The following is a 12,479-nucleotide window of genomic DNA, read 5'->3' on the forward strand; positions in this document are numbered from 1 at the left end:
CTTTTGCAGATCTTTCCGCTCCATTTGCTCTGGCTCTGCTGTCAAACCCCCAACTTGCTCCATGATGCTGTTCCAGCACACCACGGCTCTTTGGAAAGCGTTTTTCCCCCCGAGAGTCACGCTGTGTCCATCAGCCGAGGCTCCTGCCCACACCACGCTGCCCACCTCCCCTTCCCACCCACAGCACCTACACTGTGCCAGAGGGATGGAGATGAAATCCATCCCAAACGGCTCCTGAACATCTCAGGGTCCTGTGGTCTTGCATGGCTTCAGAAAGGTCTGTGCAGGGCTGGAAGGGACAGCTGGGCCACTGAGCAGTTCAATAACCAGCAGAGAGGCCTCTGACCGAGCTGCCGTGTCTCCGTAAGAAGAACCTGTGTCTCCCGAAGGTGTGCGCTGATACCTGAGTCTTTCAGAGCTGCAAAGCTGTATGTAGCCTTTAAATTTGGAAGGATTTCTCTGTGCATGAGAAAAATTCAAAGACTGATGTTGGAAGAAGCCTTGCAAGGTGTTAGAAGGCACAGAGGGTTACACGGGGAGGAGAAACACAGCAAGCTTTTTTTTTTTGTAGTGCTGTGGACTCCTTTTAACTGTTGTGAAGTATTTGTGTCACTAAAATCTTTCCAATCATAGTCACGATAAAGTTTAATTTTTGTAGAGCGGGGAATTGAATGGCAACTTGGGAAGAGGGTAATTGCACTTCAAAGTGGAGACGTTCTGGAATAGGGTCATTTTTAAGGTCATCAGGACTAGCTGGGGTTTGGTACATCTCCAACCTAAGGACAACCAGGAGGTGCCTGGAGTGATCTTGTATCCTGTTGTTCAGCTGCTCTGGTAAACCATCACGCTGCTGTGGAAGGAACAAATGCTGCCCTTTGCAGGTGCTTTCTCATTTTGCTACCCCTGAGCTACATTGCATTTTAATGTAGCCTTGTACTTCCCAGTTCTGGTTGTGGAAAGGAAGGCAGGGGTCTGGATGCTTGAGGCACAGTTCATTACCTTCATCTTTCTGCACCTCTGTCATCTTAACAGAGCTATAGTGACACAAAAGACAAGAACTGCAGAATGCTTAGCTTTGGGTATTTAGAAATTGAAGGGGTTTGGTGGCACTGAAGGGGACAGGTTTAGCAGCTGTCCCTGGGATGCTCTCAGTCCCACATTTACAGACCAGGGAGCGTGCTCCTGAATTTCGCAGCAGCACCTATAGCTGTGTCCAACCCTGATAAAGATGCAAAAACTTCTGTAGGTAATGAATACAGTCACCAGGATCCCAGTAGGCTTTTTTTTGTCTCCAAACAAATCTAAATTTCCATGTAATGATGGATCCATCATGCTAATTACAGCTGTGGGGAAAGGTTAGTCCTGTCTGCCAACAACTCGTCTGCGTTGCTCAGGCACAGGTCAGACTCAGGAAGAGTTTATTTCTGCTGCAGATCTGTATTTTATCACAGTAACGGTTCTAGGCTTTATTATGATGCTAGTACAGACACCCTCTGTTAATTCCTGTTGTACTGCTGTGCCCATCACACGTAGGCTTGAGGCTTCAGTGCTCAGCGGCACCTCAGGCTGCGTGAGGCTGCATATGGGTGGGTGACGTGAGGAGTGGGATCAGGGCGGAGATTGCACTTTTGGGGGAAGGAAAGGATGCTTAAACCGAAAGAAAATGGATGAAGGTCTTCTGAGGTTTGGGACATTTCATTAATATTTAGAAATAGAGCTCCTAGCTCTGAAAATTACAGAATCACGCTGTATATCAAGTCATTTTGCTGCAGGCTTATCTTTGCCTTAAGTGGGATAGAGAATGACTGTGGCTGCATTGTGCCATTTTATTTGTAAATAAAAACAGGTAGGCCACCAGTGACTTTGCTATAAGCAGTATAGATACCTCCTTATTAATAATTTAAAAAGAAGATACTTTACTCCTGAAGACTGCATTTCTAAGGAATTATAATGAGGTCAGAAGGGTCTTGCAGCCGGCACCGTGGTGTCTGTTGCCGATGCTCTACAAGTGATGGAGACCTTTTCCCCTCGACTTGCCCCTTCCCTGGGTTACTGCCAGAACTCTCTCCAGGGCTGGAGTCAGCAGAACGTCAAATGTGGGTGAAGGGAGGCAGACACCTCAGGAGGCGTTCCAGCCTTGTGCTGCATCTGTACTGGGCTGTGTCTAAAAAGCACTGAGCCCTGAAGGAATGGATTTGCTGTAGATTTGCAGACTTGACTGAACTTATAACTTTAATTGCCCAGAAAGCTGCTGGAAGGTTGTTCTGCATCCTGCATGGCAGGGACAGCCCTGTCTTTGTTGCGAAGAGCTCCTTTGCAACGTTGCCTGCTTCTGCCAAAGCCAAGGGTTCTAATGGATGGTTTTGTATGAAGCTGGTAGGGATGTTGTGTATGTATCTGCGTAACATCCATACATAGTGCCACATACGTGTTTGTTTCTTCTATACCCTCCTTCCCTGCTCTGAAATGTGTCCCCTGACAAATGCCTCTGGAGCAAATGCTCTCAGATGGGTGAGTCTCTATGTGTGAAATGCAGAAAAGCTTCTGCCTTATCACTGTGTCAGAGACCCTCCCAGGGGGATCTGCATCATCCCCTTTCTGTCAGATACCTTTAAGAGACAGATCTTGAATATATACATTCATAGCAAAAGTTCATCTTTTTCCCACTGATAAGTTGATTAAAACTCTTATACTGAAATATCGAAGAGCAAAGAAGAAATCGGAGGTGTTAATGAATAGCTTGGCACTAACTAAAATCTAAATCTGGTAATCCTGTGAGAACAGCTCAACTTTCTGTGCTGGGTGCTGCCTCATTTCAAGGCAGATGATACCAAATTCTCACAAAATGACTGAAATTGGCCAGATTTGTCATTGTTTCACGTGCTGTCAGAGATGCAGCACTCAAGTATTTGGCCTGGATGAGTCTCCCCAACCTAAAAAAAGTGATAAAATATGAGACAACTATGTTGAGGGATTTTTGCCTTTGTAGAATTAGTGGTTTATGCTCAATCATGGGCCAAGACTATGTTTTCTGATAAATGAACATGATAATCAAGCGCAGTCACATGCTCCAGGAGGAAACCCTGAAGTTCTTATCTGCAGCACCAATTATGCAGCAAGGCAACTTTCCGAATCTGTGTTGCTTTCTGCAAGAAAAAATGGTTATTTGTATCACAAAAGGCAAAGATAAAAACCCATCGGTTCACAGTCCAGATCCTCCTTCTTTTAGTTTCAAAGTACGCAAATGATATTAAGTCAATTATTTGACTTTTGAAGGAGCTGCTAACCTTTTCTGCCCCACAGCCCCTCTCTTAACTTTATCCTGCACATTCTTTAGACAATTTGCACGGGCAATTTTAATTATTGTTATAACAATTTATGATGGTTCAGCCTGATGCAGCAAAACACACAAGCGGGCATTTTGCTGAGTGTGTCTGTAATGGCATGAAACATGGAATTGTGCATGGTTTGAAGGTCACGTATGTGAGTCCTCATCTTGCTGGGTTTAAGTTTTCATGACGGCATCACTGAACATGGGTGACACTTTCCACATGTTACGCTGGGTGCCTGTGGTGCTATGTAAACCTTGTGAATAAAACACCGCTGGTCTGATTTCTGCTTGGCTTAGGGTCTTGCTCCTTTATCAAAAGTCATTTTGGGCCAAGAGCTTGAGGCTGAAGAAGAGGAGGAGTGCTGCTGGGCATGGCAATACGCACTCCTGTGCCCTGGTGTCTCTCTGCATAGCAGAGCCCTGAGAGCCTTTGATCGCAGCCATTGAAGTTCCAGTCCATGGTGCATCTGCTCTTGGCCACACCGGTGGTGTAACGCAAACATCTTGGGCAAACCCAGGTGTCTCTGGCAAACGCAAGCAGGAGATCCAGCGTTGGTGATGCTGTGAAGACCGCAGGGGATTCTGCTCTGATACAGCAGTAAGTAACTACAGAGGTAACAGTAATTTTGTCAGAAATGTGCTGGGGTTTTGTGGTTGTCCGAGACTCATGCATGATGTTTTTTTCTGGATCAGGTGCCAAATTTACCTCATCCATGTTATAGTGGTAAAGAAGGGCAGACCTGTGAAGATCCTGAAGGACGCAGTTGAGATGTCTATGTTTTATTAATGATAATGAAGGAAGTAACAAGTGAAAAGATGCACAGAAGTCTGTGTGACGTTCTTAAAGTGGCAGGTCAGGGAGATGCTCTTTGAGCATTTGAACAGATTTGGCTGAAAGCACCCAGGAGGGCAGCACGGAGGTTACCGAAACGAAGCTGGGGTTCTGCAGGCTCAGCAGCAGCGGGGTGCTCAAAGCATGGAGCGGGCCTGAAACACTCGTCCGAAGATGGGACTGAGGGTGCCAGACACATTAACACTATTTTGTCATTGTAATTTGAAAGTTTACCATAGTCTCTGCAGACTCCAGCTGACTTTCATGGGTTTTTTGCTGCCGTATTTAATATTTGCTTTCTTTTACTGTAAATATTTAACTTCCCAGTGTGATTTTGTGAACTGGCTGCCCTGGCCTGGCGTTAGTCTTTTCATCAGATAGTTCTGATGGCAAACTAATGGGAATTAAAACCCGAAACAGATATGTGATGCATAGTTATACTATAACAATTGATATCTTTAAAACCTGTTAAACTGCTGTAGACAGAGGAACTTAGCATGGTTTTAATGTTAATTTTATGCACAGAAACATTAACTGGTATTATCTGTGTTAGAAGCTTCTGGATGCAGTTGTACTTCTGAGGATGGGAGCAGTAAAGCAGAAAGGATGTAGGGTTCAGTGTTTGCCTGCAAAAAGAGTGATATTGAAGTGACTGTGTTCCCCATGGTGTTTAATCCCCGCCTAACACCTGCTGTCCAGAAAGCTTTGGCTCTGATGCTGGTGCCATAGTTCTCTACTAAGTATTCAATAGCTGTACAGGGTGCTGGCGTTGCTGTAAATGGATTTTAGTTATCTACTCTGAAGAGGTTGAAAAATCATGGAATTAGATGCTGGAGTAGCTGTTCCTAGTTTTACAGATCATTTGAGCATGACACTTTTTCCAAAGAGAGAACTACCTGAGGTGAAAATTTTAAAAATAATGCAGTTTTTGTGTTTTGGAAAAAAAAAAAAAAGTTTTTAAGTTAGACACGAAACTTTTTAACTTTTAGAAATTTATTGAGTTGCACTTGCAAATTGTGCCAGCAGCTTTTTGATGTGGTTGAAGCAGATATTCAGTGCTGAAAACCTAGAAATGTGTTTGGGAACCTGAGCTGCAGTTGAAGCTCTGTTGGCAACAGCGGTACTATTGTATTTGGTTCCACTGAGGTGAGAAAGACTGTTTTCAGAACGGAGGTTCTCTGAAGTGTATTTACCTACCTGAATATCACATCTCGAGTGATGATGTGGGAAGGAAAAGCTGGCGTGACAGCTCTGTTAAGCCCTGCTCACAGTGTGGGCTGAGCTCCGCAGTGCCGGGCTCGCGCCTATGGGGATGTCAGCCCTGGGAAATGGCAACTGAAACATCCCCACGCAGGGCCGTCTGTCTGACGGAGGGTATTTCAGGTCCAATGTTGTTGTGGCTGGAGAAGGAAGCACACAGGCCTGTTTGCATCCCGAATTTTGGGTGCAGGCAGACGTGAGATGTGGGCGACAATGGGATGTCTGGCAGGGGACAGCTGGCTGGGTTACCAGCAGGGACGGGGCTGTTCTTTCTCTTCACCAGTACAGGCAGGGACTGAAATGGCAAGAAATAACATTCTGGTTTGTATTCCTCCCGGGGGCACATGCTGTCCCCCAGCTCTCACTTTGAGCTCAGTCCAAACCTGCACATGGCACGAACGGCAGGGCAACTGCAGTGATCCTGGGCAAAGCCCAGGAGAAACCGACTTCTCTGGTGGGTTTTGCAGCAAAACACGCAAATCTTTTATTGGCCAAGATGTGCATGACCTCTTGCTGGTGTTAAAGTGTAAGACGCCCTTTTGACGTTTTTGGTGTCTTCACACGAGAAAGAAGCCAAGGATGAGACAGAATCATAGAACGTCCTGAGCTGGAAGGGACCCACAAGGATCATCGAATCCAACTCCTGTCCCTGCAAATGACAACCCCACAGTTCACACCGTGTGTCTGAGGGTGTTGTCCAGTCTCTTCTTGAACATTGTCAGGCTTGGGGCCGGGACACCTCCCTGGGGAACCTGTTCCAGTGCATCATGTACATGTATTTTCTAGTCTGTGTTTTAGTTGTGCTTCCTCCCTCTGCGTTGTCTGCCTATGGGAACTGCAACTCAAAAGCTGTTGTAAGAGAAATAGGGTCAGGACAGCTTGTGCCCAGTTGTATCAAATGTTTCATTTCAGGGTGCTGTGAGCCCTTCTTCAGAAATAAAAATCACTCGAAGGTCTTCATTTGATGATATTTTATTTATTCTGAAGTTGAAAGAAAGTCACTTCCACAGCTTGTCATCTTGAACTCTGAAAACTGGAATAGTTTTTACATCTCTGTGGCCGGCTATGGAGGAGGAGATTGAGCTGCCGTTCCGTGCACCTCTCCCGCTGTGCTGTGTACCCCTCAGAGCTTTGCTCTGCAGGCTCTGCTTTTGTCAGCTCTTCCTTGGGATGAACGGCAACAGCAAGAAAAAATGAATTGTCTGTATTCTGCTGCTCAGATTTATCTAGAGATTTCACCCTCACTTGTTTAAAGAAATTGCAAACCAATCTGCAGTCCTGTGCAGCAAGTAGGATGGCAGAAAGATTCATGCCTGCACCAAGCTCTAATTTGTTTTTGTCACTCACTTCAAAGAATACAGATAGCTAGTATTTTCTAGAGAAATGGAGTTAATATTTTTCAATGCAGGGTATAAAACAAAATTAAACAGAAAATTGTTGAGGCAATTTCATCTAGGAAAGGAAAAATGCTTACACTAATAGCAAAGTGCTTATTTAGAGGGGTATGTTATGGTATATGATCATCCCTGAAGGAATCATTAAAATATTTTTCGAAAATTCAGGCTAAAGCATCACCCCATTTTCTTCTGAATGCAAAGAAGCCAGTTAAATCTGAAGACCAGAGCTGAAACACTGAATGTCGTATTTTGAACAAATAGTTTACCTGTTGAAAAATGCAAATGAAACAGGCCTTTTTTTTTTTTTTTTCTGAACTATTTGCTGATTTCACCTGAATACACACACCTAATGGAGAAGCAGCCTCAAACCCCAAGCAGCCGGTGGGAGCCGTTTGGGGAGGCAAAATGCCAAAGTGAGATTGCAACCAGCTATGTCAATAGGTTCTTCTGTTGGAGAGATGTAAAGGGCAGAAAGGTTTTACCTCTAAGTAATCCCTCAATTTTCCCGACTTGCTGAGCAGCAGCGCTGTGTCTGTGTGTCATCTGACTGACACCTGGAACAATGGTACTTTGGAATAAGGAGTAAAGACCTGGAGGAAAATAGAAGGACAGAAGTGAAGGGATTTCCTAATTACAGTGGTTCCTACAGACTCCAGGACTGACTCATTCATCAGCTTTGCCATCACATGGTGGTCAAATAATTCCTTTTATTTTAAAGGAAAAGAGCAAAGATCCGTATCATAGTACTGAAGTGAAGAAATGTTTATTTCTGAATTGTGCCAAGGGCAAGATTTCTGAAACACTCCCAAGCCAATATGGTAACCATAAGAGTGAGTTCACCAGGAGCAACCCAGGTACTGTGACCTGTAACAATAAAAGAGGCAAAATATCTTGTCTTTCAATGCACCAGATTAGTTCCAAAAATAGCTTGCAAATTCCTGTGTCTGGTAGTTTCAAACACGGCCGTATTTGCACAGCATAGTTTGAAATGGCTCTGGCAGAGGCTAAGTCTATTTCTAAATAGACACACAAAAATGCACCGTTTCCTACCTTTCTGGCAAATATTTGGTTAAACAGATGTTGTTGGGAATGTGCCTTGATGTGTTGTTGACAGTAAGGATTTGGCATTGCAAGTTAGAGGACAAAATCGTTTGATATTTCCAAAGGCAAGGGGGAATCCACATGCCTGTCCCTGAGTGCTTGTTGCAGGAGAGTTTTATGCCACTGTCAGCCAAAATGGGGATTTTATTCCTGCTGTATCCTTAAATCAGCGTAAAAACCCCACAAATGTTGTTGAACTTCTGCTGCAGTCATTGTAGTGTAATGGAACAGATAACATAAATACAAGGCCTAACTTCAGCCTCTCTGACCTGTGTCTATAGGGACCTTTGCAGTCCTCAATTATTCAGGCAACTTCTGGCAAGATTCAAGGCTGAATTTATCTCCGGATCATAAATCCATCAGAGCTTTTAAAACCACAAGAGACCAGGTAACACTGGTCTTCAACCAGACCTGTCACCTCTGCGCTGCCAAGGAGATCACTGCTGGGTTTTGGAGGCAGAGAGGCTGCAGTTGGTCTGGAAAGAGGGATGTGGGCACTAATTGTTCAAGGTTTCCCAAGTCAAGGTTTTGCTTTATGGGACCAGCCTGCAGTTAAATAAATCTGGAGAATTCTGCTAGTAAAGGTGCCCTTTGGGACCAGCCCAAGGGGGAATAAAGTGCAATGGAAAAGCTCCAGCGACCTGGGAATTGCCATCAGAAAAAATAAAGATGGTTGTATCTTTCTTGCAGGCAAACTGGCTTTGGAAGGAGCTGACCTAAAAATAAAATAGAAAACACTGATGCCAGCCCTCAAAATCTTCCGGGGTGCATTTGCTCCGAGTTCAGCACCTGAGTGTTCCTGTGCTCTGCTGGATTAATGCTTATTGCGGCCTTCCCGGGCTGCCCCAGGGCTGGGCCACCCTGGCCCATGGCGGCCTAGCACCTGAGGGGTGGGGCTGGCAGAGATCTGAGATCTTTTTATTTTCTATTTTGTTCTATTTGGAGAACATATTTGTCTGCCAGCTCTGAGACCCAGCCCAGCCAGGGTTGGTGAGCCTGTGGCGGCTGCAGATTATACAGAGCATGTCCTGGTTCAGGAGCCTCTCCCTGTCTGCCCCATGAATATACTATTATTGAAATAAAGCAGAAGAACAAGTTCAGGAGAGACTGAGACTCATGTTTCCTCTCTCTCTTCATTTTTTCCTAAAACCACAGTGTCATGATGAGCGCATCCATGCGGGATGCAGAAGGCTCACCTCCCAGTTGGGTTTCTGTCAGACATCTACATGATCCGGCATTTCCCACATTTTTACAAAATACCTTAGCAGGTGGTGAGTGTCAGGACTTTATCATGGAAAGCTTCAATTGCTGTACAGGCATGTTAGGAGAAATGCCTAGAGTTTTTGGAAGTAAATGTCATTTCAGATTAGTAACCGGCTTTATCCAGCCTGTGATAAGTGAATATTTGGCTCCTGAATATATATATATATTATACTCCAAGATATGGCATTATTTGCAGCGTGTGGTCAGAGCTCTGTGTGTTCCTGTTGCTGCAGCTTATTTTCTGTGGCCATGGTGGAAATGGATCTCTAAGAAATGGGGTGAGGGCTCTGCTGCTGCGGATTTTGGGGAAAAGGGAGAGACCATACGGGTTTCGGGCTCTGCTTGCAAGCGGTTCTCTACTCAGAAAGAAAGCAATTAAGTGACAAAGGATTTTGGTTACCCTTTGCAAAAAAGCATTAAGCTTTCTTCCCTTGATTTCCATTCAGTGTTTGTGTGAAAACATAATGACAGTTAAATGAGCTTTGTTAAATCTTTCATAAAACATGTTAGCTGTGGAGAAGGCAGAGGAGTTAAAATAGAGTCTAGCATTTTCCCGGCAGACTTTCTTGCAGAGACTCCTACAAATACTGAGGTCTGCAAATCTATGATTCCTACATCCAGATGCTCATTTTTGCACACAGGAATTCCTGCCAGTGGCTGTTCTGAGAGATCCCGGATTTTCTTCTATTCCATCTGAAGTAATTTTTCTCCCATTTCCAAATGGGAGAAAAAAAATGTGTAAATGTGACAGTGTGTATATTAATAAATCCACTGTCTTTTCATGAAGGATCAGTTAATTATTTTTAAAGGATCTGAACAGAGAAGAGACAGGCTTTTAGGGACAGATATAAATTTCTTAGATCATCCTGTTTTCTGATTTGATAAACTGCCCCAGGATATGAAGCCCTGTATGAGAGCAATCCAGGTCTGCATTCCACAGAGATTTTGGAGAACGCAAAAGCTGTATGTGCTCAAATGCTGACATAGGTTAGTTATATCACAAGTGAATGAAGCTGCATTTTCAATATCAAAGATTTTCACACTGCTGCTTGTGTTTGCCTTGTACTAATTAAGTTTCAATGTGCCTCAACTTTGTGTTACTACCTTTTTATTAAGTTACTATCTAAATTCAAATTGAAAAGCATGGCTAGCAGCTTAGACAGTACCTTTCACAAAACTAGTCTAAATGTCTTGAAAAAAAAGATTTTAATTCAGATTTATTGAGATGCCTGTTTTATCTGGCTTTCAAGTCTCTAGTGCAGTGGATTTTTGCTGTTTAAAATAAAGTAATTCCTTTGCAGGACAACAAATGTGCCTCCACATCAGGAGCTTCGCTAACCTGTGCTGATGCTGTGAGGAGGTGGGTTGTTTCTGTGTTGATTCTGGCAGAGTGTGATCAATAACTGAATGTCTCGCTGTGACTTATGGTAGTTCAGAATAGCAAATATTATTGCTAACGTCATTTTGTGCAGAATAAATGACACGAAGCAATGCAGCTTTTTGTACGCCTCCTTGTTTAACAAGGGCTGTAATTTCTGCAGCATGTGTTTGGTGTGGAAAAAAAACAACAACAAGAAAACAAACGAAGACGTATTTCCTCCCATTTAGAAACCAAACCCTCCTAATGAACAGTGAGTCAAATCACAGAGAGCCTAGGGAGATGCTTCATCTCTTATCTGCTCTTTTCTTTCCTGGTTAGTGGGGCTTTGAGGCAGCAGCTACATTTTCCTGCCTCTCTCTGACAGTCTGGTCAGAGCTCGGTGGACTGTTGGCTTGAACACCTCACAGAGTATTAAAAAAGGAGCATAGAAGTGGCTCGTAAGAAAATAACAATATCCTTTTACCTTTGCCTTTTGTGGTTACTGTATTTTTAGTGTAGTTGCAGGCAGTGATCAGAATGAAGATGTCAAACTCGTGCTGTGAAACCAATTCATCCTGCAACCAAATGGCATATTTGGTGTTTGGAGAGGGATGGAGTAATCTATGCCATATACGAGATCCCTTCAGCCCCTGGTATGTGCTTAAAACTGAATTAAAGCCCTGGGGCCAAAATGCTCTTGTCCATTCTTCAAACTCTCAATAGGGAAAAGATGCTGCCACAGAAAGAGCTTGGACCCATGTTTCGGCCAGCTCTGGGCTGCTGGTTAAATGTCACCACCATAAAACGAGAGAAAAAAACCTTTCAAGAGTGAGAATTACCAGGATTTGGGGCATTATAATCATCTCTATTAAGGGTCAACGTGTTGGGAGTCAAAGTCCCTTGGAGCAGGTTTTGGGTACTGCAAAGCAAAGGGGCAGCTTCTGTCCCACCTTCGTCCCACCATTCATGGAGCACAGCTTGGGTTGGCCGTCCCTTGCTGGCATCTCTGGGGGCTTTGGCAGTGACCTGCTGTGAGGATACACTGGTGATTCTGGTATTTCCATTTTGCGCTGCTGCCTTCTTGACTCAGTACGGAGCTGTGTGTTACCTTGTTCATTCACTGAAGTGGGAACTGAGTGGTCTGGGCTCAATCTGTGTGACCTGACCAAACTCCTATTTTCTTAAGCTCAATTTTTTTTTTAACAAATTTGAGTTCTTTTTTCCACCTTGTCATTTTGTAAGCCAGTTTTATACCTAAGTGATGTGAAAAGCGAAGCCAAGGAAGAGGAGGCCATGCCTCAGAGTCTATTTATAGACCAGTGTACCTACTGAAGCATATCCTGTTGCCCAGGTTTTTAAGCTTTTGGCGTCAGGAACTATCCCTCTGCATAGCTCTGAATGAGTCTTAAGAGGGTGGCACCCAAGTTTGAGTGAGGTTCTTAAAGAGCGACCACTCTTGCTAAAACATAGTCACAAGCACTTAGCAGTTGCTGAGGCCATTGAGGGAAATGTAAAATACTTGTGTTTGGGCAACAGCAGCAGCATCTTTCTTATGAAGAGATTTGGGTGACCAAGGAAAAAGGTGTGAAGTGCAAATGTGGAGCCAGGAGGTACCCACCAGGGCAAGGCTGGTGAGATCCACCACGATGACTGTGCTGGGTGATGTTTGCCAGTCTTGCTGTCTGTTCCATGCCCTGATAAGAGAAGTGAGTCCACCGAGGCAGAGAAACCACCGTCCTGGCTTTGCATATTCTGATCTGAAGTTGCACCTGAAATCATGACTGTGTAAACAAACATTTGCCAAAAGCACAAGGAAAATTCTCAAGGCTGCAGCACTGAAATAACAAGATACTTCCTCAAATTTAGCTGCATGTTTGATATTGACTCAAACTGGTCTGAACACACAGTGTACGGAGTGTTGACACACCAGCCTAC

This window comes from Caloenas nicobarica, chromosome 2 (assembly GCF_036013445.1).
Source record: "Caloenas nicobarica isolate bCalNic1 chromosome 2, bCalNic1.hap1, whole genome shotgun sequence".
Taxonomy (NCBI): domain Eukaryota; kingdom Metazoa; phylum Chordata; class Aves; order Columbiformes; family Columbidae; genus Caloenas; species Caloenas nicobarica.